The sequence below is a fragment of the Delphinus delphis genome, chromosome 10 (genome assembly GCF_949987515.2).
Source record: "Delphinus delphis chromosome 10, mDelDel1.2, whole genome shotgun sequence".
Taxonomy (NCBI): Eukaryota; Metazoa; Chordata; class Mammalia; order Artiodactyla; family Delphinidae; genus Delphinus; species Delphinus delphis.
The window spans coordinates 81,247,511-81,271,850 of record NC_082692.2 but is presented as its reverse complement, the minus strand read 5'-3'; the positions used below and the strand labels follow the sequence as shown (position 1 = coordinate 81,271,850).

The 24,340-nt window shown below is 41.9% G+C and overlaps 1 long non-coding RNA gene across 2 annotated transcripts in view; it reads left to right on the top strand.

The window, feature by feature from the left end:
• The window catches only part of LOC132431729 (uncharacterized), a 77,725-nt gene that overhangs the window by 21,654 nt on the left and 31,731 nt on the right, over nucleotides 1-24,340 (top strand). Inside the window, exons 2-3 of one of the 2 annotated variants that reach the window (XR_009520790.1) lie at nucleotides 12,879-12,959; nucleotides 16,117-16,484. This is a non-coding gene — a long non-coding RNA (uncharacterized lncRNA). Of the gene's footprint in view, nucleotides 1-12,878; nucleotides 13,034-16,116; nucleotides 16,485-24,340 lie in introns of both variants that reach the window. The other variant, XR_009520789.1, reaches the window with a different exon arrangement.

The window sequence follows — 24,340 nt, the reverse complement described above, 5'->3', positions numbered from 1 at the left end:
ATGTTTATCCATTCACCTACTGAAGGACATATTGGTTGCTTCTGGGTTCTGACAATGATAAATAAAGCTGCTATAAACATTCATATACAGATTTTTGTGTGGACATGTTTTCAACTCATTTGGATGAATACCTTGGAGTGTGATTGCTAGATCATATGGTAAAACTATATGTAGTTTTAAAAGAAACTGCCAAACTATTTTCCAGAGTAACTGTACTATTTTGAGTTTCCACCAGCAATGAATGAGACTTCCTACTGTTCCACATTCTTGCCAGCATTTGGTGTTGTCAGTTTTTGTTTTTTTAACTTTTAGCCATTCTAATAGGTTCATAGAGGTATTTAAATTTTGTTTTAATTTGTAATTCCCTAATGATGTATGATAGTAAACATCTTTTCACATACTATTTGCCATTCGTATATCTTCTTTGGTGAGATGTATGTTCAGACCTTTTGTTCATTTTAAATCGGGTCATTTGTTTTCTTATTGTTGAGTTTTATGAGTTCTTTGTATACTGGAGCTACAAGTCCTTTTTCAGATATGTGTTTTGCAAATATTTTCTCCATCTGTGGCTTTTCTTTTTATTCCTTTAAGCCTTATGGCTTTCTAAGAGAGTCCTTCCAAAACCTTGCAAGTTTGAAATGTCCAGGTTCTACAGTTTTAACAAATGTTGCCAGTTGAAGCAAACAAAACAAAACATCAAACCCTTAAATAAAGAAAGTAAATGGTTTCCAGTGATTGTATCCACTTAAACTGATATTGAGTTTCCAAACGTGTGCACCTTCACCATGGTACTCACTCCATTATCACCAGAGCATTTATCATGTGGGACGATATGGTGGTCTTACAAATAAATGAGAAGTTTGACCCTGCTAATAAATGTAGTCATTGGGATTTGTTCCTTATTCTCTGTAGCCAAATGGGATGTGTTCCCATACTTTGATAGTACTTCACAAAAGTTATCTCATTTAATCTTCACCACTATACAAAGAGAGAGGTACTATTATTCCCATTTTACAGTTAAGAAAACTGAGGCACAGCCAGTAGGCAGTAGAGCTAGGATTCAAACCCAGGCCTGTTAGACTCATAAGGTTAACTTTAGGCTCCACTGCCTCTGTTTATGTTCTGCATTCATGTTGCCTGGGTTTCTTAAACCCTTTGATTCTAGCAAAATGTGTTGCTCTCTCCTGTATGGAAAAAAAAAAGCAAACATATCCAGAGTCAGGCAACTTAACTGAGGTTAGGTAAGCTCCTTTTTCAGTCCTACAAAAGTTATCAAAAGATTGCTTTTAAAGGATGCTGTTTACAGACTGATTTAACTCTCAATAATTTATTAATCTATTAATGTCTCTTTTTTTTCTATTTTATTCTCAGAGGAAGCAGCCAAGTTTTCTCTCAGCGTGTGTTTTAGTGTGAGGATATGGAGAATAGCTTGTTAATGGGTTTCTATTATTGCTTGAGACTTTGCACCCTGAGAATGGGGAGGGGCTTGGGCACGAAGAGGAATATGAGCCCACCCTGGGCCTTTTTTCATCTTTCTTCTCTAATATCCATTTAGCAAAAGATCCTAAAAATAAAATAAAATAAAATAAAATAAAAGATCCTCTTAAGTGTAGACTTTCCTTCCCCACACAGTCTGGCTTCAGAATCTTGTCCCTTTATGCCTGTAACTGACTTAGCCTCCTAACTCTAGGTGTCTCCTGGAAGCCATCTTTCATGCTAGGGCTCATCTTCATGGACTGTATAGAGAACCCTTGCCAGGTACTGAATAGAAGGAGATTAATATAGGGATCTAGTGTTAGTAAACTGTATTGTGGGGATCCTTTCACATCATCAGGCTGTAAATATATGACAGTTTTATTTGTCAACTACATCTTAGTAATAAAGCTGAGAAAAAGGTAGAGGGATCTAGTTACAGAGGTGTTGGAAGAGCTGAGAGGAAGCAGGGAAAGGTGAACCAACCCAGAGTTTAACAAGTGCAAGAAGGCTCTACTACAGCTAGAACTGGAGCGACTAGGAGAGGAGATGCTGTTGGCAGAGTCCAGGAGTCAGGGACGCCTGGAGGAAGCTGCAACCTTGGAGGAGGAACTGGACAGGGGGACTCTGTGGCTGGGACTGTCAGTTGAAAGCAGGAATTCTGGAGAATTCAATATGAACGGGGGCTAAAGCAGGGGTTTCCCAGAGGGAACGAGGAGCACAGAGGGAACAGGTATCCAGTAGAAACTGGGAACACGCAGGAGATGCAGCCGCTGAAGAGATGCCAAGTAAAGCAGAGAAGGGGGGAGAAATATCCTGGCTGCTCCTTTCTTCCTGCCCTCCAGTCTTTCAACATCTCCTCCCATTGGGTGAACCTAGCCAGATACCAGTTGCAAAGGACCCTGGGAATTGTAGTTTTCAGGGTTCCACTTCCTGTGTTGCAGAGCAGAACTGAGAAAGTATACAAATGGATCTGAGAGCAACCAGGCAAATGATCAGTATAGACACTAAAGGTAAATGACATCTGTAATAATCACAATTATTATAGATTACAAACAGAGGGGCCACGAAGTCTGGAAACAAAAGAATATATACAACGCATGGTTTATTGATATTACCTTATAGTACCTATGTTCAATGACATTGAATGATATGTTCAAAGTTTTGACACTCATTAGTAGTTCATAGTTCAATGCAGTATGAAAATTGCCACATTACTGGTCATGAATGCGTTTCCACCAAACCCTACACAGGAATCTGAGATCTGTTGTCTCTCTTGACTTGTGCCTCTGATTTTCATTGCATACACCTGCATTTTAAGCGCATCCCAAATGAACTATGTTCAGTCTGTTTTTAGAACAGTCATCTATGTTTCCATCTGCCTCATATACATAAACTTATTTAATTAGCTACTGTTGAGCATTAAACTCCATCTCCAGTTTATTCCATAGAAAACATCTGAGCTAAGCTGCAGCAAAGTAAACTTTTTCCATTGTCACATACCCAATTTCATGACGAGCAACTGAGGGCATAGCGGTCAGTATGAGTTGAAGAAATAAATTGGGTATAAACTCTGTTGTGTGCCACAATTTATTTCAAAATGGTAGATTGCAGTGTAGAAATCTAGAAATACTGTCCATTTGGCACTTAGAGAATCTAACAGGAGAAGGAGTCCCAGAGAATTGAAGATGTGAAGTTTATTCCTTACTTATCCAAAAAGAAAAGTTTAAGGAAAGAGGAATGTAGTCAGGTTGTTAGATCAAAAGTTAATCTCAGAATCTTTAGGGAACACACCTGATGGGCAGGGCCTGTGACCTATTTTCTCCTCCACCTTCCTATCTCAGTTATTAGTTTTAATACTTTGTTGTGCAAGCCATAAATCTCAGGCTTCCTCACTCCTTATTGCCTCCCCCTTTCCTTGGCAACAATCCTATAAATCCTACTTCTTGTGCTTTTTTTCCCCCCAGTGTTGCTGTCTGTGCATACGCCTGAGCACAGCTTTATTTCAAATTCACATCTCCTCATGCCTCATCCACTACAATAGCTTCCTAAGTGTCCTCCATTCAGTACATCTTCCAATCTATATTTCCATGTGGTCAATAGAGTGATATTTCTAAAATCCTGGTCTAATCATGTAACTCCTTTGTTAGAACCTACATTGGTCCTTTTTCCTATTCACTAAATTATATTAAGACTTGCCATTGAACGCAGAAAAAACTATAAACTCTTTAGCATGACATATAAGACCCTTCCTAATCTGACTCCTCCTAACTTTATATGGCTCCTCGCTGGCGGTTTTCCTCTATTCAAGTCCTTTTGTTGTTCTAAGGAACAGAACCTTATTCAAAAGTGGTTCCAGGGTGGATACAACTATTTTCAGGCATCTGTTTTAATCTTTAGCACTGTTGGTCAAATATTTCTCGTTCTCTCCCTTTGTGATACGTGGTGGGATTGTACCTCCCCTTGTGTTGGCTGGGTCTGTGTGATTAGCTCCAGCCAGTGTGTTTTGCATGGTTGTGATGTGGGTCACTTCCAGACTGAAGCATTTGATCACTGGTGCAAGACTTTCTGGAGTGTTTTCCCTCTGCCACAACGTGTAACAGTATTCAGCACGGTGCCTGCTCTCTCAGCCTCCTTTCCCAAACAAGGGGACTCAGAGCAAAGCTCCAAGGTGAGAGCATGAGTAAGGAATGAACCTTTCTCATTAAAAGCTTCAAAGATTTGGTGCAGGGATTGGCAAATATTTTTCTATAAAATCTTTGGGGCCCACATAGGTAGTTGATCCTCCTCCTCCTTTATGATCCTAAAAATGGTAAAAAAAAAAAAAAAAAAAAAAAAAAAAAAAATTTAGTTCAAGCTGTGCAAAAACAGACCCTAGACTGGACTCTCCCAAGGGCTATTGTTTGCCCTCCCCTGATATAGTATAACCTGGTATATTTTGACTAATACACCATCAGAAGACAGGAAACAAAATTCATGTCGTTCTTTCATCATTGCCTTTTTCTGTGTAGTTCTTTCATGATTGCCTTTTCTGTTCATTCTTGTTTACATGTGGACCAGCTCCCCCTGCTTTCTTGCCCTGCATATGGCCTATGATAGTCACCACAGGGGGCACAATATGGCTTTTCATGTCTCAGCTTTCCAGCTGAAGTATCTCTGGTCTGTTAGTTCACATTCTCTAAAGACAGTCTGATTGGTTATTTAACAACCATGTGTTGGATAAGGCATCCATCTTTGATCCGATCAGCATTCACTAAACGGGTAGCAGGTACACAGGGTTGTCCCTTCCAGGGGCTGAGTGTAGGACAGCCTTTCCAGAAGGGACCGTGAGCAGGGAATGTTGATAGATTTTTCTAATAGACTACTGCAACATTTTGTACAGACCTTTTCTAGTCCTCTTGTTTGGTACCTGTGGTACATATTTCTTTTCCCTGCTTTTTCACATGGCATTCTTCAATCCATATGTCAACGCTCAGCCTAAATGTCACCCCCTCTCTGGGGCCTTTATTGAACCATTAACATCATCCATACCTGCCATTCAACTAACTAGGCAAAGTTAGTTGCTTCTCCCCTGTAGTTCCATAGTGCTTTATAGCAGCATACGAAATTAATATAGTGTAATGCTTACACATATATATCCCTTAAAAGGGGCTCAACTTGATGGAAGAGACCATGGCTTATTCACTATCGTTGTAGCTTTTCTGGCTGCATGGATGCTACCTCCTCGTCCTTGAGGAACACCGTCTCATCATAATTTCTATCACTGCATATTTAGGTTTGTCTTTGGCATCCATATCTGAGGTCCTTAGTAACAACAATTACTACAAAATAGAGATTCAGTGAATTTACACTTTTTTAGGAGAACATAATCTTATAGAAATTAATTTTTAGAAATGCGGAAATGACAAAATCTGTATAGCCAGCCATGTATAAAACTTAGCCCCCCAAATAAAATTCTAGCCTGAAGGGCAACAAGAACTACATAACCTCTGCCTGGAGCTTAAATTCACATGACGGCTCTTTTGCCTTGAGTGCAGTGCAATAGTACAGACTTTTTAGTGAGTTGGGATACAGCTTCAGTTACCAAACTGCCACCAGCTGGTTTAACTTTAATAAAACATCAAGCTGCTAAATATGCCATGCCTTTTTGTTTCCAGAATTTAATACGCGTACTGACTGCTTACTGTTTCTGAAATGCAGGCAAAGAGTAAATAGAGTAATATGTGTAAAATACTTATTTATTTTAAATTATTTTTGGCAACATTTGGATCCTGTAATGTCATTTTTTAAATATTTAGGAACTTTTAAAAGCATGTAATGTCATTTAAAAGTAGGATTTGTACTCTTAAAAGGTTTTTGAAAATTTGGAAATGCTCCTTTTAAACATTTCAGTCAGAAAATGGTCAGTGTCAGTCAGAATAATCAATTGTTGGTTGATGGTGAAACTCATTTTGTTCACCGATAAGCACATCCTTTTTCTTTGCTCTCAGATGGGCTGTAAAAATGTCCCTGATATTGCTTGGGAAGAAAGAAACTTGTAGGATGATCAGCAGCTGAATAGAGCCTGGAAGTTAAGGGTGAGAAAGAAGAAATAATGTGGAGTAGCTGGTAGGTTTGGGGAAAAAGTAGTGTATGACTTCTGGGGGAATAAGTAGTGAAAAGGAAGAGGCCAAAGTTTAGAGGCAAAGGAAGAGGAAAATGTCCCTAGTGAGAAAATACAGATTGAGAAAAATAAGGCATATTTTCGTAGGCATTGATCATCTACCAATGAGTGGCTGTTGGACTTTGGGATAAGTCTAGTTTTCTACATGTTGTTTCCACAGCCAAGGGCCCCAGGAACATAACTATTCTGCCCTGGGCCAGCCACCCATTTTCCCCCTGAGGTCCTCATGACAGAGTTATGCCCAGGGATAGTTATTAGTGATAGGATGCCTAGTATCATTATGGTTGAACCTAAACACCAAGGCAGAGTTCTAGTAAGATACTTGACCAAGGTGAATTTCCTTTTCCAAAACCAGTTAAGCCCAATCAGACTCAGATAAAATAGGTCGTGAGGATGGCTCTGACTCTAACCCCATATCCCAAATGCTCAAACACAGGATTCTGGTTCAGTCACCATGAGACAAGAGATGTCTGACATCTACCAACAGTAGGCAATGGAGCTAGACCAAGCTGCCCTAGGTTCCCTTCCAAAGCTACCCACCAGGAAGGAAAGAGAGCACTTAAGGAGAGACAGATTCCAGGCCCTGCAGGAATAGCCCTAGGCTATTACCATCTCCTTGGGGTGAAAGGAGGAAAGAGAAGTGAGGCCATGCCACATGTGACATGAAAGTTTATCCCCTCCGAAAGTCAGTCCATCAGTATCCTAAAGTTTCAGCAACTCTTCTATTTTTTGGAGGCCAAGTCTCTTGCTACTGATCCTAGGGAGGTAGGAATCAGGTTGGGGTGAAAAAGGAAGGAAACAGTCTTGACTTGCCCTACAGACAAATAGTGCCTCACTTAATTCCCTTACGCTATATAAATATACTATGGATAGCATAGAATAGTATCTACCAAGTACAATATTCAGGTCATCCCAGACCTTTGTACATTTCCACTGAACAAAACTGTGAATTGTTTATAAACCTCTGACCTTGGATCCTAAATATTACCAATATTTCAGACTTTGACCATACTCCTGGCCCTGATATGATTGTTCTTCTTATATCTGACCCCTTTACTTTAATGACATCTTTAACCCAAGGTTTGGATTCTTGACTTTTGAGAGAGTAGGCATTTGAGCAGCTCACATTTTCAGGTAGGAAAGCTTTTTATTTTTTTTAAACAACAACAAAAGAGCTACTTGCAAGGGACCAATTTAGCAACATTCATTTCCTAAGTCATTTTCTTTTTATAGGCTGTAAATAAATTTGCAAAATCATGTAACTTCATGGTAGTAACATGACCGGGAAATTACAAGGTAATTAAACTCAAAGCATCTAAGTATAGTACTCCAAAAATAATTTACTTCTCTGTGCCAGGAATCAAGATTTCTTGCTGCTAAGTGCTAATGCAAAATGAATTAGTACAGAAAGTTCCAAGCTGCCACACTCCAGGAATTATGGGAGGCTGCCTCTGTAGTTGCTGGATGTAATCGATGAAGCAGTGGTGCCATAAGAACGTTTGGTGATGACTTGTTACAAAAGTTTATTGTGATTTTAAAGCAAGTTCTGTATTCCTGTTGAAAGGCAACTATAGGCATTAAAGTGGCCTATATAAAGAAATAAAAGTCAGGATTCAACCAAACCTTGATGTATCCAAAGGTTTGAAAATGGAGGTGATAGTCTGATGGTGTAGCTTGAGTTTAGTGATACCATAGGAAAGGCCTGGAAGAGATTTTTCCAGGGTGAAAATGAAACGTTTTCAGATCACAGTTTGGCCTGTTTGATCCATAGGCTATATGTAGAAAGCCCCTCTACTTACAAGTAGGCTCAGTTCTGAAAGATTCTATTATTAAGTCAGAGAGACCACTAATGCCTTTTGTAGCCATATTTAATGTGCCTTTGATCAGTTGTGTGTCTTTGCTCCCATTTATAGCAGCTTGCGTCAGTGAGAGTTCCAGTGTTGAGAGTGCGTAATCAGAGGCTCTTCTGTATTCACTCCAATCATTTATCTGCTCCACAATGAGGAAGAGATGGAATGCACATTGAGAGTCAGAGCAGACATGTCTAATTCAGATCCCCCTTCCAGAAGGACTCCTTGCTTAACTGCAAGATGTGTGGTTAGCCGATAGCCTCCAGCTGTTACCTCGTGTTCAGTCGACCCTAGCTTTTGAACCAAGATCAAGCTCTTTGCAGAGTAGCCCCAGCCAATGACTGAGCAGCACAGTAGTACCAGGGCTTAACCTTGTCTGCCCAGTGGAAGCCTCCTCTAAAGTGCAATCTACACTCTGCAGAGTCTTGTAGCGCTGCCAGAAAAATCTGCTCTTTAATTATCTGAGTCATTCAGAGGAGTGGCATCATGTGTCCTAAATACAGTCTCAAGATGGTGTCTGTCTGATTCTGCTTCCTCCCTTCTCCTTTCACAAGTGTTACTTTCCAGTCACTCTTCTGTGCTCCTGATTCACTCTTAGCATCTACTTTCCAGAGGACCCAACTGACACCAGAGTTAACCAAAAGTGTCCATTCCAATCCAATTATTTTACTTTCTCTCCATGCTGCTTCTGTAATCCTTCTAGAAAGATTAAAGATTTTATTTCAGCATTGGAGTCAGTTTTTATTTCAACCTCTGAAGTAATGTGCCCAACAGATTCATCAGTAGGTTCAGGAAACCATTGGTTCATAGCACTCCTACAAGGCTTATTGAGGCTCAAGGCATTTTGCCTGGGTAAACTCAATAGCATCAGGGCACAAATGCTATATTACAGACACCATTGATCTCCTACAATGTACTGCAAGGAAGCGATTCATCGATTCCATCCAGAGGTGCCAATCTGCATCCACGTAAGCAGACACCATGCAGGGAGAAGCAGTTTTTTGAGCCATTTTAATGCTAAATGGAAAGTGTTTATTTTGAGAGTGATCTCCAGGTATACCTTTACTGTTCTTTAAAAAAAAAAAAGGTTAGAATATGAGAGGAGGGTCCATAAACTGTGCTTAGGCAAGGAGGGGGTCAAAGAGTGAAGTGAAGTACTTCAGGTAAGAGATACCTGGATGGCTGAGAAGACTGAAAGAAGAAATGAGAATAATAACAATAAAATCTGCCCTTTAGTTATCTGAGTCACTCAGAGGAGTGGCATCATGTGTCCAAAAATGCAGATGAGGATGGTCGCACCATCCACTGCATATGGACTTCCAGACTTTGGAAGTACTCATCTCACCTCAGTGTAATGTCCTAACGTAACTGTGACTATTCAGGGTAGCCATATATTATGGGATGGGTTGAGTGATGGTATAGGGCTGGTGCTAATGGCCTGGCGGGCCACATCCAGTGTGGCTTATAAGGCCCCATGGGGTCCTAAAAAGTAGGTCAAATATTTGTTCACCACCACCTTTTCCTTTGGTTTGCAACTCAATGAAGCTGACCAGATCCATGCATTTTTAAGCTGTTTTATTTTAGTTTCTCTGTTAAGCTAGTAGCAGCTGGACCGTGATTCCTCCCTGATTGGGAGTAGAGTACGTATGTGTGTTGGGGGTGGGGAGGGAGTTGAGAGTGATGGTAAGTTGATAGTAGTAACAGAAACTGAAGAATTCAATAGCAAAGATTCATTTATGGGCGGTGGGGGTTGGGCGGTAGGCAGGGGTCTCTGTGAAGGTATCATAGACTCTAAGTGATTTGGAACCATTCTCATTCCCTCTCTGTCCATATGTCCTGGAGGTAATTCCAGATGCGCTGGTAGAGAAGTGCCTGGGACGGGTGAACGGATCACCTTGCTGTCATTAATCACTTGCAGGCAACTGGTTTCTGGAGCTCCCTCAGTCCTGCCCTGGCATAATCTATAGTATCTCCCGCCAGGAAGATGTGTGAAAGCTCAGCTCATTCGTGTGCCTCTTTCTTTTCTAAATGTCAGCCTTAGAGAACCATCCTCAGGAGGAAATATATATATACATCTTGTAACTCTTTTAAGTCAAAAGCATCCTTTACACATGCATGTTTGGAAGAGGGTTGCAATGCTTACCTTTTTTACTTTGGGTAACCCAATTAATGTGTTAGGCCATATATAAAATGGGGATCATGTATAAATGGAGTTACTGTACACTTGTCTCCGCTACTTCAAAGGATTGTCTCTCATACCCTCAAGTGGTATGTCATTGCTACTTATATTTGTCAAAATGTGTTCTGTGCAAATAGTCCTTTGAGATGCTCATGAAGAAACAGCGGTGATTCAATTTGGTCTTAGGAAGTGCTGCCCACCATGGTTCATTTTTAGAGATTCACAGTGCATGCTAAAGGATCTGAGGAGTCATTCAGTCAAGAAACCTATTTCACTTTCTCTAATCGAGTGTTTCCTAAACTTAATTGATGATGGAATCCTTTTTGTATGTGTATAACATTTATTAATATCCCCAATATAGAGTACTTACCACAGCTGTGTGCTGAGGACATACAGTAAAATGATTAAGAGCCTATGGGCTTAATGCTTAGGTTAAATCCCAGCTATGTTACTTACTGACTGTGTGACCTTGGACAAGTTTATTATTCTCTTTGAACCTCAGTTTCCTCTTCTGAAAAATGGGAATAATAATAATACTGCATTAGGGTTGCTGTGAGGTTCAAATAAGTAAGTGTTAGTAGAATGCCTGATACATAGTAAGCATTCCATAAAGTTTCCTGTTATCATTATGACTGTCTGTGTTTATCTTCAGAAAACAACTTTGGCCTAATAATCACAATGAAAAAGAAGTAAATAAGTTATGGTTGACAGACTTTCTTATATGTGCATACTTAATCTTCACATCCATCTTAATGGGGAGGCATTAGTTTTGTTATACCCATTTTCCAGGTTCAGAAAAAAAGTCTAAGAAGTTTGAATATATTCCATGAGTGGGCAGTAACGGGGAGAGCCAGGAATCAAATATGGGTCATGTGCCTTTTCCACTAAATATAATTGGTTTTCCAGTGATTCCAAATTAAAATATGAAAGCTGTCCATTTGTAGTAGCTGAGAAGGTCTGCCTTTCAAAAGACAGATTTTGAAACCCAAAGGTTAAAGATTAGAAGATAGAAGTTAGAAACCCCAAAGATTAAAGAGAGAAATTAGAAATTAAAGGCATTACAGTGGATGAAATTTAAGCAAAGAAAGTAAGACAGGAACCTTTTGAGGTATACAGTTCCTGGGCTAGTATTACAGAAGAATGAAGAACACTTACGTGGCATATGAACGCATTCACCAGGCTATAAACTAAAAATCAGGGCATATAATCTGACCAAGATTATTATGCTTTTAGTGCATGCAAGAGAAAAGTCTAGATGTTAAGATAGTGAATTTCTATGACAGTTTGTTAGTTATGGGGAAAATGAAACTGAATATTTGAGATTTGGATATGAGTTGAAAAGAATTGATTGGTCCTTACTGTAGCATAATTTATGATCTCCTTCAGCAATACATAATCTGAAAATCAGAAAAATCAGCCTGCGGCACTTAAAGTTTCCTAGAAAATAGAGTTTGCTGCGTTAGTCCTGTCGTTCCTCAGACCAGTATGGTACTCTCATTCTTGACTCATCTTTGGATCTCTGACTAATATTGGAATAATCAAGTGATCTTTGAAGGATTTTTCAGAGGATTATGTCAAGGTTGCTATGTCAAACTAGCCAAGATATTTGTTTTCAAAAAGGGGGACAGTTAACAGAGGGTGGAGGTAGAACCATAATCTCACTGATTTGCCATTGTCTACCTTTATAAATCAAGACAATCTCATAATAGGTTCAATTTCTAGTCAAAAGAGTTAACAAAATCAAGTAAAAAACTGTGTGGAGGGGGTGGGTGGGAAGATAGGGGAAAAGGTTTCATTCTGTCAAAATCACAGTGGTTCAATGATGTGAAACCAGATGGGTCCAACTTCACAAATGGAATAGTCACATAAACCTTTCCTTCAGGTCATTATTATTAGATTTTAGTGGCCCATGTTCCCCCAAGAGTTCATCTTTCCTTACGAACTACTTTGCTTTGTTTAATTAGCAAATCGGATCTATTTCTTATTTTGCTTTGCCTGCCAGGTAGCTCAGAGCTAAATTTAGTGCCACATCATAGTCATCATTGCATGAATCTGAAACCTGATACAGTGTCACCCCCTTTGCTTAAGTCATGATTGCTTATATTAATTTATCTATATATAAATTTGGTTATTTGTGTGCTGGTAATTATGTTCTTTTTCAACTGTAGAAATGAGAGTGAAATGAAGGAGGGAAGGAAGAAAAACGTTTAAGAGAAAGATTTTCAACAATCTTTTTTTATCTGAAAGATTAAAAATTTTTCTTCATTGGCACTCAGTTGATCAGAATTCCCCCCCACCCCCACTCAGGCATTTTGCTTAATGAGACTCTTAGGACCATAATGATACTTAAAGATAAGCATCATGGGAAAACTGAAAAAATACGTTTAGATGGGGGACAGAGGGAATGATGGAAAAGGGAGGGTGGGAAGGCTGAACCCAATCAATGCCTGTGACTTTTATTAACAGTTCAAAGGAAACTGCTGTCAAAATTAAGTAAGCACTTCTTAAAGTAGAGAAAGCCAGTTACTTCCGTCTGTCTTCAAGCAGCCAAAAAGACAAAGATAATTGAAAAGTGAACTTGGGGGGAAATATACTTGTATTACACAGTTTCACACAGAGGGTACTCTCTTAGTTACAATTGTCCAAGACATTTTACCTGACTCTAAGATCTTTGCATTTCCAGGTTCTTTTAAAACGTTTCTCTTTTCTCCAGGGCATCAGAAAGGAAATTCCTAAGACCCTTCGCATTTCACAGAAGAAAGAGAATCCGTTTCCACTGCAGTTTGGAATGGAAGTGAGTCTGGCTTCATTCCTTACCTGGGAGTCCCTCCAAAATCCTACCTTCCGCAACAGAAAGCGGTAGAAAGAGTAAGTGAGCATCCAGGCTGATGCTTCCCCTCTTCCCCAGGGAGTACTGAAACCTTCGCTCCCGGTACTTCTTTGGGCATTTCCTGATGTCTGTGGTGCTGCGATAATGCTATGTTGTTGTTGTTGTTTTATCTTGGATCTCAGTTTGCAAACCTGCATCTTTCTGAAGACCAGTAACTATTTATTCATAAGCCTCAAGCACCTATTAAGTGTGTATGCGGAGGCAAGTGGAATTGGTGGTGAACACATAAATTGATTTGTACCTGTAATTTACATTTATTCTTTGGATACATTTGACACTAATGTTGTGACTGTACTGCCATGATGAAGATTAACTAGATAAACGTTTTTGCTGACTTTGTGAGTGGCCACGTTGATTGTTTTCCTTGATTTTTCTAAGCTTGGTGCTTAACAGCAAGATGGGAAACATTTCTTGGTTTTGCTCAGCATCTTCACAGATTAAGTGCCCCAGACCAGTCTTACCTAATAAGCACTTGGGGAAAAGTTTGTTCTAGCTACAGAGCTCCAGTTTACTTGACTGTGAAGGAAGAAGTAGAAGGTAGCCTAGTTCTTGGAATTTTGCAAACATTTGGATTTGGGCAGGATTCCCCAGAATATAATAAGAACTGAGCTTCTCAAGTGAGTACAAAGTGAGTATAAATGTGTTTCATGTATACAGAAAGGGCAATTTGTTTAGGTTTCCTTGCTGAACCTGTTGGCCTAGACCCCAAACATCTTGAGCTGGTGAAGGCTAGGCTCTCAGAGGCTCCATTTCTTTCCTTTGTAAAATGGGGATAAGTATAGTAGTGCCTTGTGCTCACTGGACTACTCACATAGGCATCCCTGAGTACACGCTAAAGATGCAGTGTAGGGGCCCAATTCAAGCCATACAAAATCAGAAACACTGGGGCTTCCCTGGTGACGCAGTGGTTGAGAGTCCACCTGCTGATGCAGAGGACACGGGTTCGTGCCCCGGTCCGGGAAGATCCCACATGCCGCGGAGCGGCTGGGCCCGTGAGCCATGGCCGCTGAGCCTGTGCGTCCGAAGCCTGAGCTCTGCAACAGGAGAGGCCACAGCAGTGAGAGGCCTGCGTACCGCAAAAAAAAAAAAAAAATCAGAAACACCGAAGTACAGCCTGTGCATATCGAGTTATGGTGTAGAAGGCACTTTATTCTCCCTTGAGATCATACGGAAATCCTGAGGGGGCTTACATGGACCCAACTGTTCTCACTAGAAAGGCCTCTAGTTGTCAGCACATCACGGTCGCTGCTATAGGACTCATTGTCCAGGCCCACGTGTGCATTTAAAGAAGGCAGCTCAGATACTTCCCCAGCAGGCCTGGAGTGGGAGCTCTTTGCCAAGGTTCCAAAAGCCCCAGGGTTGATGTTTCAGGCCTTTGGCATCCACAGCTACTCCCCAGATGTATTGTTCTTGGGAGTGCGGTGAGCTCCCAGGCCCCCTCAGAACCCCCTGTCACTACTGCCTGCAAGCCAGACGGCTCCCAGCCCCAGCCTACCTCCCTGAGCATCCTCGCCCAAATAAATGGTGTGTCTAGGTTAGCTGGTAACTGCTCTTTTCGTTTCTGAAAAACAAACTCAGACTTAATGAACTACCGAAGCAAGAAAGCCCGGATTTGACAACCAAAGCCTTATAACCTTTGTGTGCTGGGTGGGCCTAAAGAAAAATAGCCCTTGTTTGTCCAAGTCCCATAGGTGTGCCAAAAGGAAGCACAATTTACTATTTTCAGAAATGTTCCTGCCTTGCTCGTATTTGAATTCGCTTTCCTAATGTGTGGTTGATGCTTTAGTCAGAGTCCTGGAAACAGAGGACAAAGATGTGGAAATATTGTGGGGGAAACCACAGGAATACTCCGGTACCCCAGAATTAACATCAGCAGGGAGCAGTTACCTCCCAATGGCCTGAGGAAGCAAGGGGAGGAGCATTTCTGGGGACTTGAAGACGAAGCAGCTGTGCAGAAAGGGATGCTTTATACCCATTTTGTTGAAGAATGCTGCTTGGAGGAACTGGGAGAAACAAATGCCCTGACCTGACTCTCTCTCATGCCTCCACTCTCATACTGGAAGCCAGAAAAGGCAAGTGGGCCCAGTGACATGGCCCAGGCTGGGTGACCTCAGGACGGGGGCAGAGATGGATGGAGAAGGGATGAGGGGGGAAATGAAGGAGACCCAACACACCTCCTTTACATTATGCTCTTTTTTCAGTTAGCTGACGTTCATTGGGTACTAACCATGGGCTTTAACTAATACCAGGCATTTCATATCCATTATCTAGTTCAACCTTCACAACAGAGCTGTGGGATAGACGCAATTATTTTAGGGATGAAAAATCAGAGGCTCATAGAGGCCGAAGAAACCAGGTCTCTTTGTTTTCAAAGGTCATTTCATAATCAGCATACTTTATCTGTGGAATGGACAGACTAAACAGCCACACTTTAGCTTCTGTTTGCCAGCAGGTGGTATGGCTGATCCTCTAGGTCTATACTCGGAATTGGTGGAGAATTATTATTTTCATCAGCTGTCATTACAGGAGCTCAAAGCTAGCAGGCAGGGATGCTTGGCTTTCTCTCTTTAGCCCTTATTTATTTTATTTATGTAAATAAAATTTATATATAAATATTATATATATTTAAGATATTATTTAAAAAATAAATAAATATAACATGCGTGCAGAAGAGTACTCAGATTTAAGTGGGTGGCCTGATGAAATTTCACAAAGTAATTTACTGTGTAAGCAGCACCCAGACTAAGAAACGGAACATTGCCAATCCTAGGAGTGCCCTGGGCCCTCTTCTAGGACCTAGCTCCCTCCCTGCTGTTCTGATTTCTAATCCCCACACGTTACTATTGTTTTTAGTCCTTGTTGAGATGCAGCAAGGAAATGAACATACTTATTTTATACTCAATGCAGGTTCATCAGTGATTTATTGCACTAGATCAGGGGATACAAACTATGGCCCATAGGCCAAATACAGCCTACCACCTGTTTTTATAAATAAGGTTGTATAGGAATACGGCCAGTATCCCCACCTGGGCATAACACTGGTTTTGTTCTACCCCAACAGGAACAATAGGGATGCTCTGGAATTATAATGGATGTATGGGTGAGCAGCCTGGCAAGAATCATTTTCAAACACCCCGCATCCCTGGTGTCAGGGGAGGTGATCCAGGAGACCACATCTGAGCTGCCGTGCAGGGTCGCCCTCCAACGTTACTGCCCATGTCTGGTAATAACAGGATACCACCTTGTCTGTTCACCTTTAACCTGGAGGCCCAGACATCCGTCTCTTTCATTACGCGGTGACCTCTCCCATCAGCAGCCCGTGACTACGAAGTCTTTGTTCCTGTGAACTTGGCTGCCATGTGTGATTCTGACTGACAACAGAGAGGAGCCCTGGGCTCGGGCGGCAGGTGCAAGCTTCAGGGAAGTACGGTAGGTTCACATTTAATATTGTTGGGAGAGGTTTCATTTCCTTTTTTGCCCCTCAGGAGTTTGCAAAGTGTACATATGGGCTTGTTTGGGAAGGAGGAAACCTGCAGTGACTTTTCACTGTTGCCTAGTCTGGAATTGCATGAGAATAGATGTACCTGAGCCGTCAGTGAGGGCAGAGGCACTGTGTCAAAGGGGTTCAGCCTCTAGGCCTGCCAAGGGCTAACTCTTGGGTTTTGTGGTTTGATAAGGGGAATGTTCTTTTCCTTCTTTCTTTACTTTTAAATATTTTATTGAAGAGAAATGTACCCTCCCCGAGCCGGTATCTCAGTTCTCTTGAATTGGGTCTGTAGCTCTGAGAGGTTCAGCTTTAGAGCTGATTATTGGAACAGACATCTTCAAATCCTCCCTAATCGCAGGCTGGTAGCCCTTTGAGCTTTGCATGTTCTCAGCACATCTGCAAGAGCAGAAGAGCATGGCCTTGCCCTTGTGAGCTGCCTGCTGAAAAGAGAAAACTTGGAAAAGTTTTCTTGAATTTTTGTCTCTCCCTGAACAAGAAGTCTCAGAAAGACTGTCAACACAGACGAGAGAGGCAGAAATTTAGAGACACTTACATTTATAGAAATTTAATTTATAGAAATTAGGGATTCTTTAACCCAGGATGGCAAAACCTCCAGGCAGATTTCCGCACACATCAGCCCAAGTCAGACATCCATAGTCAATCCCTGCACCCCTTTCTGCTGAGCTTAGACAAGGCCTCAGACTCATTCTTAACACTGTATTTATTTCTGGTAGCTATTATCAGGAAATAAAATCCAAGCTTAAACAGGTTTATCATTCCTGATTTAAGGATCCCTTTGAGCAGACAGCATATTGTGAATAATAACGATAATAATAGCTAACACGTACTGAGAATTTATTATTGTGCCAGACAGTGTTCTACATGCTTAACATGGATTCACTCATTTAATGTAAACCACATGAATACAGATTTTGTTTGGATTACTGTTGCATCATCAGTGCCTACACAAGTCTCTAGAACATAGTGGGTGCTTAGTAAATCCTTGCTATTTAAATGAATTCTAAAAATGATAATTATTATTCTCATATTCCAGAGGAGGAAACTGAGCTTAAATAACTCTCCTAAGCTAGTAAGGGCAGGAGCCACGATTCGACCTTGCTTCAGTAATTTATTTAGACTTTTAACCACTTTGCTCTACTGCTTCTCATAGCAGCCGTTTGATATCTCTGCTCTTATTAATATTTATTAATATCCAATAAGTTGGTTATTCAGTCTCATTGCATCACTGTATTCTTGCTTTTCTCTCTTTTAATATTTTAAAGAGCTATTTGTCTCTGAAAATAAAGGGAAAAGCAGGAGTTGACATCCACATGTCTATGGGATTTAGACAGAAGACGTAAGTGAGGCAGGCAGGTCAGGTGGGGACCATGGGGCCATGGAGAGTACACACCCCCTGGGCAGCCACCCCTTGGCTCTAGCAATTGCAGCTATAGGGAATCCAAGCCAATATTGCCAAATCTTCCCATTTTTCCTCAGAACTAGGAAATTTGAACTTACATATGAAAATACCCAGTGAAAATATCAATCTGAAAAATCCCATATATAAAATGCTGACAAGCATGGCAATTTAAAAAACAAAACAAACACAACGGGCTTCCCTGGTGGCGCAGTGGTTGAGAGTCTGCCTGCCGATGCAGGGGACACGGGTTCGTGCCCCGGTCCGGGAAGATCCCACATGCTGCGGAGCGGCTGGGCCTGTGAGCCATGGCCGCTGAGCCTGTGCGTCCGGAGCCTGTGCTCCGCAACGGGAGAGGCTGCAACAGTGAGAGGCCCGCGTACCGCAAAAAAAGGAAAAAGAAACAAACACAACATTGCAAGTCAAAATATCTGTGGGCTCAATCTAGCCCATGGATCTGTAGTTTGCACCCTGTGAAAGAGAGTGAAATTGAATTTGGGTAACTGATCTTGTAGTTCCAGTTTTAAAAGAAGAAAGAACATGGTGGGAGACTGTTGAAACTATTCGTTAAGATTTTAGAATAGGGGTTTCTGGGAACCAGAACTGCAATAATGATAGCAGCTTAATACTTTTGTGTAGTGCTTCATATTTTTCAGGTCACTTCTATATGTGCACTTGAATCTCCCTGAAAATCGTTTTCATGGTTCAGGTACTTGGTCACAGTTAAGCAGTAGGATTCAAGATTCAGATCCTGATCTCCCAGTTCTCAACCTGGTTTTCCTCCAGGAAGACAAACCCTGACGGGGGATGACTAACCCCCAACATTCACAGTTCTTACAGGCCTGTGCTTTTTCATCTCATATCTAATCAAGAGGTGAAAGCCTACCATAAGGGACAGAGCTCATGCCCAATCTCTAATGAATATTCAGATAGGAGAGAAATAGGACAGCCGTTCGAGGATGTCTGTATGATTGCTAAAGCATGTTGTTCTTGGCAGATCGAGGTTGTTGATTTACATTTGGTTCTCTCCAGATCATCTCTAATTACAAAAATCAATGCCTAGCAAAGTCTGGAGAAATAATGTAATTGTGGCCTAATCATTGTGTACATTCGTAAACACTCAGCTAATGACTAGTAGGTTTGGGGTTTTGCTTCTCTAAGTGTAGCTAACTGCCAGCCAGAGCCGAAATGGGGCATGTTTGGCGTGTTCCATGGAAACCACTTGAAATTAAGTGAGTTTGAAAATCACCACATGGAGGGAGATTTTTTCTCATCGCTGGGTCTGTGTGGGCCTGTGGAATGTCAGTGTCATGCAGGAAGGGCTCTTGGCATTTGATGCCTTTCTGCCAGGTTTGTATTTGACAGCTGTTCTGGGGTGTCTTTTCCCAGCCACTGGCCTGGCTACTGTCCTAAAGCCAATTAGAGTCTCAGGCAATTAATGTTATTTTCCTCACGTGTTCCTGGAAATACTTGTATCATGTGGCACTTTGGCATGAAATCTGTGACCTTTGGAAATGCAGGCGCAAGAAAGCAAACAAGCCAGGCTGAGCGTATCCTGTGCTCCATTAAGTTATGAATGATATGAAAACAGACTGTAGTTGCTGCGCGCAGAGACGTCCATGGAGCACTCTGTGTCTCAAGATTCCTACAAATGAAGATGTGTGCCTGCTGCACAGTCCAGATAAGCCCTAGATGGCGGGAGGCATACTGAACGGCGATACATTCACGTATGTTCAGCAAAGTATTCAAGAACATTTGTGAATTGTAACACATTCAGAAGGGGGCTCCATAACTAGTACTTTACACTGATTTGCCACATTTTCCGAAGGATACTAACCAACTGGAAATGCAAAGAAAACCCTAATACTTTAGGAAGGGTTGGAGAAAATGGGCTGTTGGATCTAGAAAGAGAAGACTTTCAGGACGAGGGAATTATCCTCCAACAGGTACAATGAACTGTCCATGAGAAAGCTTGTCTTATTCCCTGGTTTATCCCCAGGGATTCCTTGTAACCCTTAGCGGAGAAGACTATGCCTAGAGCATAGGAAGTGCTTAATACAAATTTTTCAATGAGTTAAAAAGATGAATGAGTACAAGAAATTTGTAAAGAGATGAAGGAAGCTGATATATGCAGCGGGTTGCTTTATGCGATGTGATCCCTGTTATCTGCTTAAGCCAGGGCTGTAAACCAGTGGCCGGTGGACCATCACTTATATATGGATGGCTGTTTTCTGCTCATTCAGTATTTTCTTTAAGTTTGGTGTTTCTAAAAAATTTTTAATTGAGATGATTGTGCATTCTCTCTCCACCCCCCCTTCTTTCTCTCTCTCTCTCTCTCTCTCATACACACACACACACACACACACACACACTCACACACACACACACAGGGTACCTCCATTCTGCATTTCAACAATTGACTGGAGATACTGCTGCTCCCATTCAATGAAACACGTGTTTTTCAGTTTTCCTCAGACCCCACTTCTCCCTGTTGTTCTAGACTCAGTTCCATTTCACTCATTGATCTTAACCTTCCTTGCCCCTGAAGGTAGCTGAGCTTCCTGCCCTTGACTAAAGCAGCGGTGGTGGCTCGCCACCTCCTGAGTGTGGTAAAGGTGGTTCCTATGTTGAGAATGAGAATAGACCAAGCTTTTTACTCCACAATGCCTTGGTTCAGTGATTAATAACCATGCCTTGTTCATCAGAATAAAAACAGCACTGGTCTGGTGTCAACCAACACACAAGCACTTCCTTTCAACCCAACCAATCCGTCGGAAGAAGCACTGCCTCAGTCACAAAATTCCCAGGCCTATAGCGGTCCAGATTGCCTTAAATGTCCTCAGGATTCAAGGGGATTAGCTACAACTCCATCTTCATTGCTTCCTGTGCCCCTCTCCTGTCTCACTTTCATTGGTTTCCGTTCAGCCTCACACACCAATCCATCCCTCCAGGATCAAATCCAGGGGCTGTAGGAAATGGAGGTGGGAGAACTCGGAAATGAGTTGTGTCACCAATTAGTGACATCAGCATCAGGAAGAGCTGAAACTGAGCAAGTTTACGGGGAGCTGGGAGCAGGGGCTTGTTTGAATTTAAAGGCTGCCATGGTTGTGCTAAATGCTAATCACTTTTCATCACACTGCCTAATGGGTGTGGAATCTTTGCCTCGAGTTCCTTTCCACTATTCCAGGCTAGCTCCTGAGACAGCTGCAGAATTCTGGCTCCAGCTGTGCCCCTTCCTCTTTGCTCTCTTTAAAGAACGTGAATTATTCTTAGATGTGGTCCCCCAAAATTTAGGCAATGATTCACAGGAGAGCTGGAGACACAGCAAGAGTGAAGAACAAACCACCTGCTTAGGATTCAAGGTCCAATTGTTGGCAACACACCTAATCAGGTCAAATTGGTACTAAAACGCTGCATGTGAGTACCTGCGATATCTTACAGATGCTGCATAACCATATTGGAAAAGGCCAAATTGTCATCTTACTCATTGGATAATGGAAGATAGTGAAGTTTTTAGGGTGGATCTAATCTACATTCACCTAACAAGTGCTGAATAAAACCCAGCAAGCCTGGAGAGGGCGTTTGCATGGGGTCACAGTGTTTGCTGGATTGAGAGGTTTGTGTTTCCACCATCTCTCCGGTGCCATAAGCCGGCAGCAGGATGGTGTCCTTGGACCACACATGTTTTGGTCCCAGAGTCAGTGTCCAATATGTCAGGCCATCAAGGCAGCTGGTGAGCAGGACAATGTTTCTGAACTTTTGGAAAATATACCACTTGAGAGTCCAGCTGGGGAAATGCCTGAAATTGGAAAATAATGTAATAGAATATTTGATTTGCCACCAAAGACCTTAGCTGGGAAGACTGCCACATTGAAATGAGAGGACAGCTTGGCTGACTTCGATCTTTCAGTTATACTTAGTCACGGCCTTATTCGTGGGCTGGGTCCTGGACTCCCTGTGGGGCCCCAGAGTGCCCATTTTGCCTCTTCCTCCCCCAAACACTACACGTGCCAAGCGAACATTCCAGATAAGCTTTGGAGCTACATCCACAAGCTTGTAACATTAGCCTAAGAACAAAGGTCAAGGCCGGTGGTCCCTGGATGTTTCCTTGGAGGGCCTGAAGGTGGCCCTCAGAGCGGAGGGCAAGGTAAATGAGATGTCATTTCCATTTAACTCAATTTGCTTTTTCTCCGTGCTGCCAGCCACTGACTGGGCCTCTCAGGCAAGGTTGTTTTTCTGCAATTCACCAGGCCTTTCTGAATATGAATACCTCGGTCCTCCAAGTTAGCCCCAGTGAGTCGCTAACTTGAAAGTGTCCATTCACACCCTAGTTCTCAGGGTAAAGAATCTGTCATTCGCCTGCTCCCCAATATTCTCTGAACGTCTCGGCATGCACTCTATCTATGGAAAGCTGCTTATTTTAAACACCTGCCAATCTCTGTTTTCCCCGCCACCCTTGGCAAATCTGAAATGCTGGAGAGTTACTGGTTCCAGAAGCAGCCTGCAGCCGGTAACAAATGGGAGGTCAGTGGAAAACACTCCGGCTTCTTTGCGCCTTTGTTGGGACAGTTCTCTCAAGCTTGTTCCGTAGTCTTCCTATAGTTCCCAGTGGGGCTGTGTTCCAAGTGTCCACAGTCCCGTCTGACTTGATTTCTGATAGCGCATTGTTTTATGTGCTTCACTCCTTTTGTGCCTCACTTACCTGCTCCCCTTTGGTGTTTCCTGGTACCTCCCAAATAAATTATTTGATAAATTATTTACACTGGAATTCTCCTCTCAGCCTCTGCTTTAGGAGAATCCAGACTAAGACAGTCAGCCTCCATGCAGTAGGGAGGGTGCGCAAGTTAGATTATGAGATTGTGTATTTGGGGGCCTGCATTTGGCCCTGGGTCTTGCCTTACCAGGAAGCGTTGACTCTCCCTAGGAAGCATACCAAAAGCAAAGAAAACTAGGTGGGTGAACCTAAGAAAGGAGAAGGTTGACATTTGTTAACATACAAAGATGGCCAACATCTTCACGCTTGCTTAGGGTCTCTTTCCCATGGTGAAGTGTAACTCCCAAAGAGGACAAGGGGTCATTCTGTTTTTGTTCACCAGTGTGTCCTCATAAGGTAGACACAAAATATTATTAAGTAGCACCCTCATAACAATAGAATACTTTCTACGTATTAACTGGTTAATTTGTGCAGAAAACTGCAATTGTTTGATGCCTCCATGGGTGAATGATGCCCACTCAGTTGGGGATGGGGGTGGGGAGGGGGAGGCTGAGTGCTCTCCCTGCTGTCCTGGTGGGTGAGCAGAGGATGAGCATGGTCACCGAGAGGGGGAAACAGGCTTCTCCTGGGGAGCTAGTGAAGGGCAACTTTCATCTGTGTTTTCAATATTAGTAGGAGCTCAATAGTTAGAAAAGGGGGATGGGGTAGAGGGTAATAATTGCTTATTCATTCCACAAACGTGCGATTTCGTACCAGCTATGTGACAAGAATTCTGCTTGGCATGGAAAAGCAGCAGTGAGCAAGATAGACAGGGACACTGCCTTGTGAGACCTGGGTTTGAGACTCTATTCACATGGCATTCTGTGTGGAGTTGTAGCAACTGTCCTGGAGGTACATCAAAGAAGTTAAGAAATACATAAAACAATCAAGATTATGATAAATGCATTGTGATAGAGCAGTGATTCTCAGACTTTAATGGACATCTCCATCACGTAGGGATCTTATTTCAATGCAGATTCTGATCCAGGAGGTCTGGGGCGAGGCCTGAGATTCTGCATTTCTAACCAGCATTAGATGCTGGTGGTGCCCATGCTGCTGGTCCTTGGGCCACACATTGAGTAGCATGGTGATAGACCACTGATGATTAACTCTGTCTGCACACTGGAGTTACCTGAGGAAGTTAAAACTTTACTGATGCCTAATCTCACTCCACTAATTTTCATTTAATTTGACTCAGAGTGTCCTGGACATTGGGAATTTTATAAAACAGCTTTATTGAGGGGTAATTTATATATCATAAAATCCATTCATTTTATTCTCCATTTTAAGTATGCAAGGAAATGATTTTTAGTATAGCTACAGTTTTGCCAACATCACCACAATACAAGTTTAGAATATTTCCCGTCATCCCCAAACATCCATTGTATTTGCAGTCAATCCTTATTCCTACCCTCAGCCCCTAGGCAAACACTGTTCTACTTTCTTTCTGTATCAATTTCCCTTTTATGGACATTGCATATAAATGAAATCATACAATATACGGTCTTTTGTGCCTGGCTTTTCTCATTTACCATAATGTTTTTGAGGTTTGGCCATGTTGTAGCACGTATCAGTGCGTCATTTCTTTTTGTTGCTCAATTGCTTCTCTTATATGGCTATACTATATT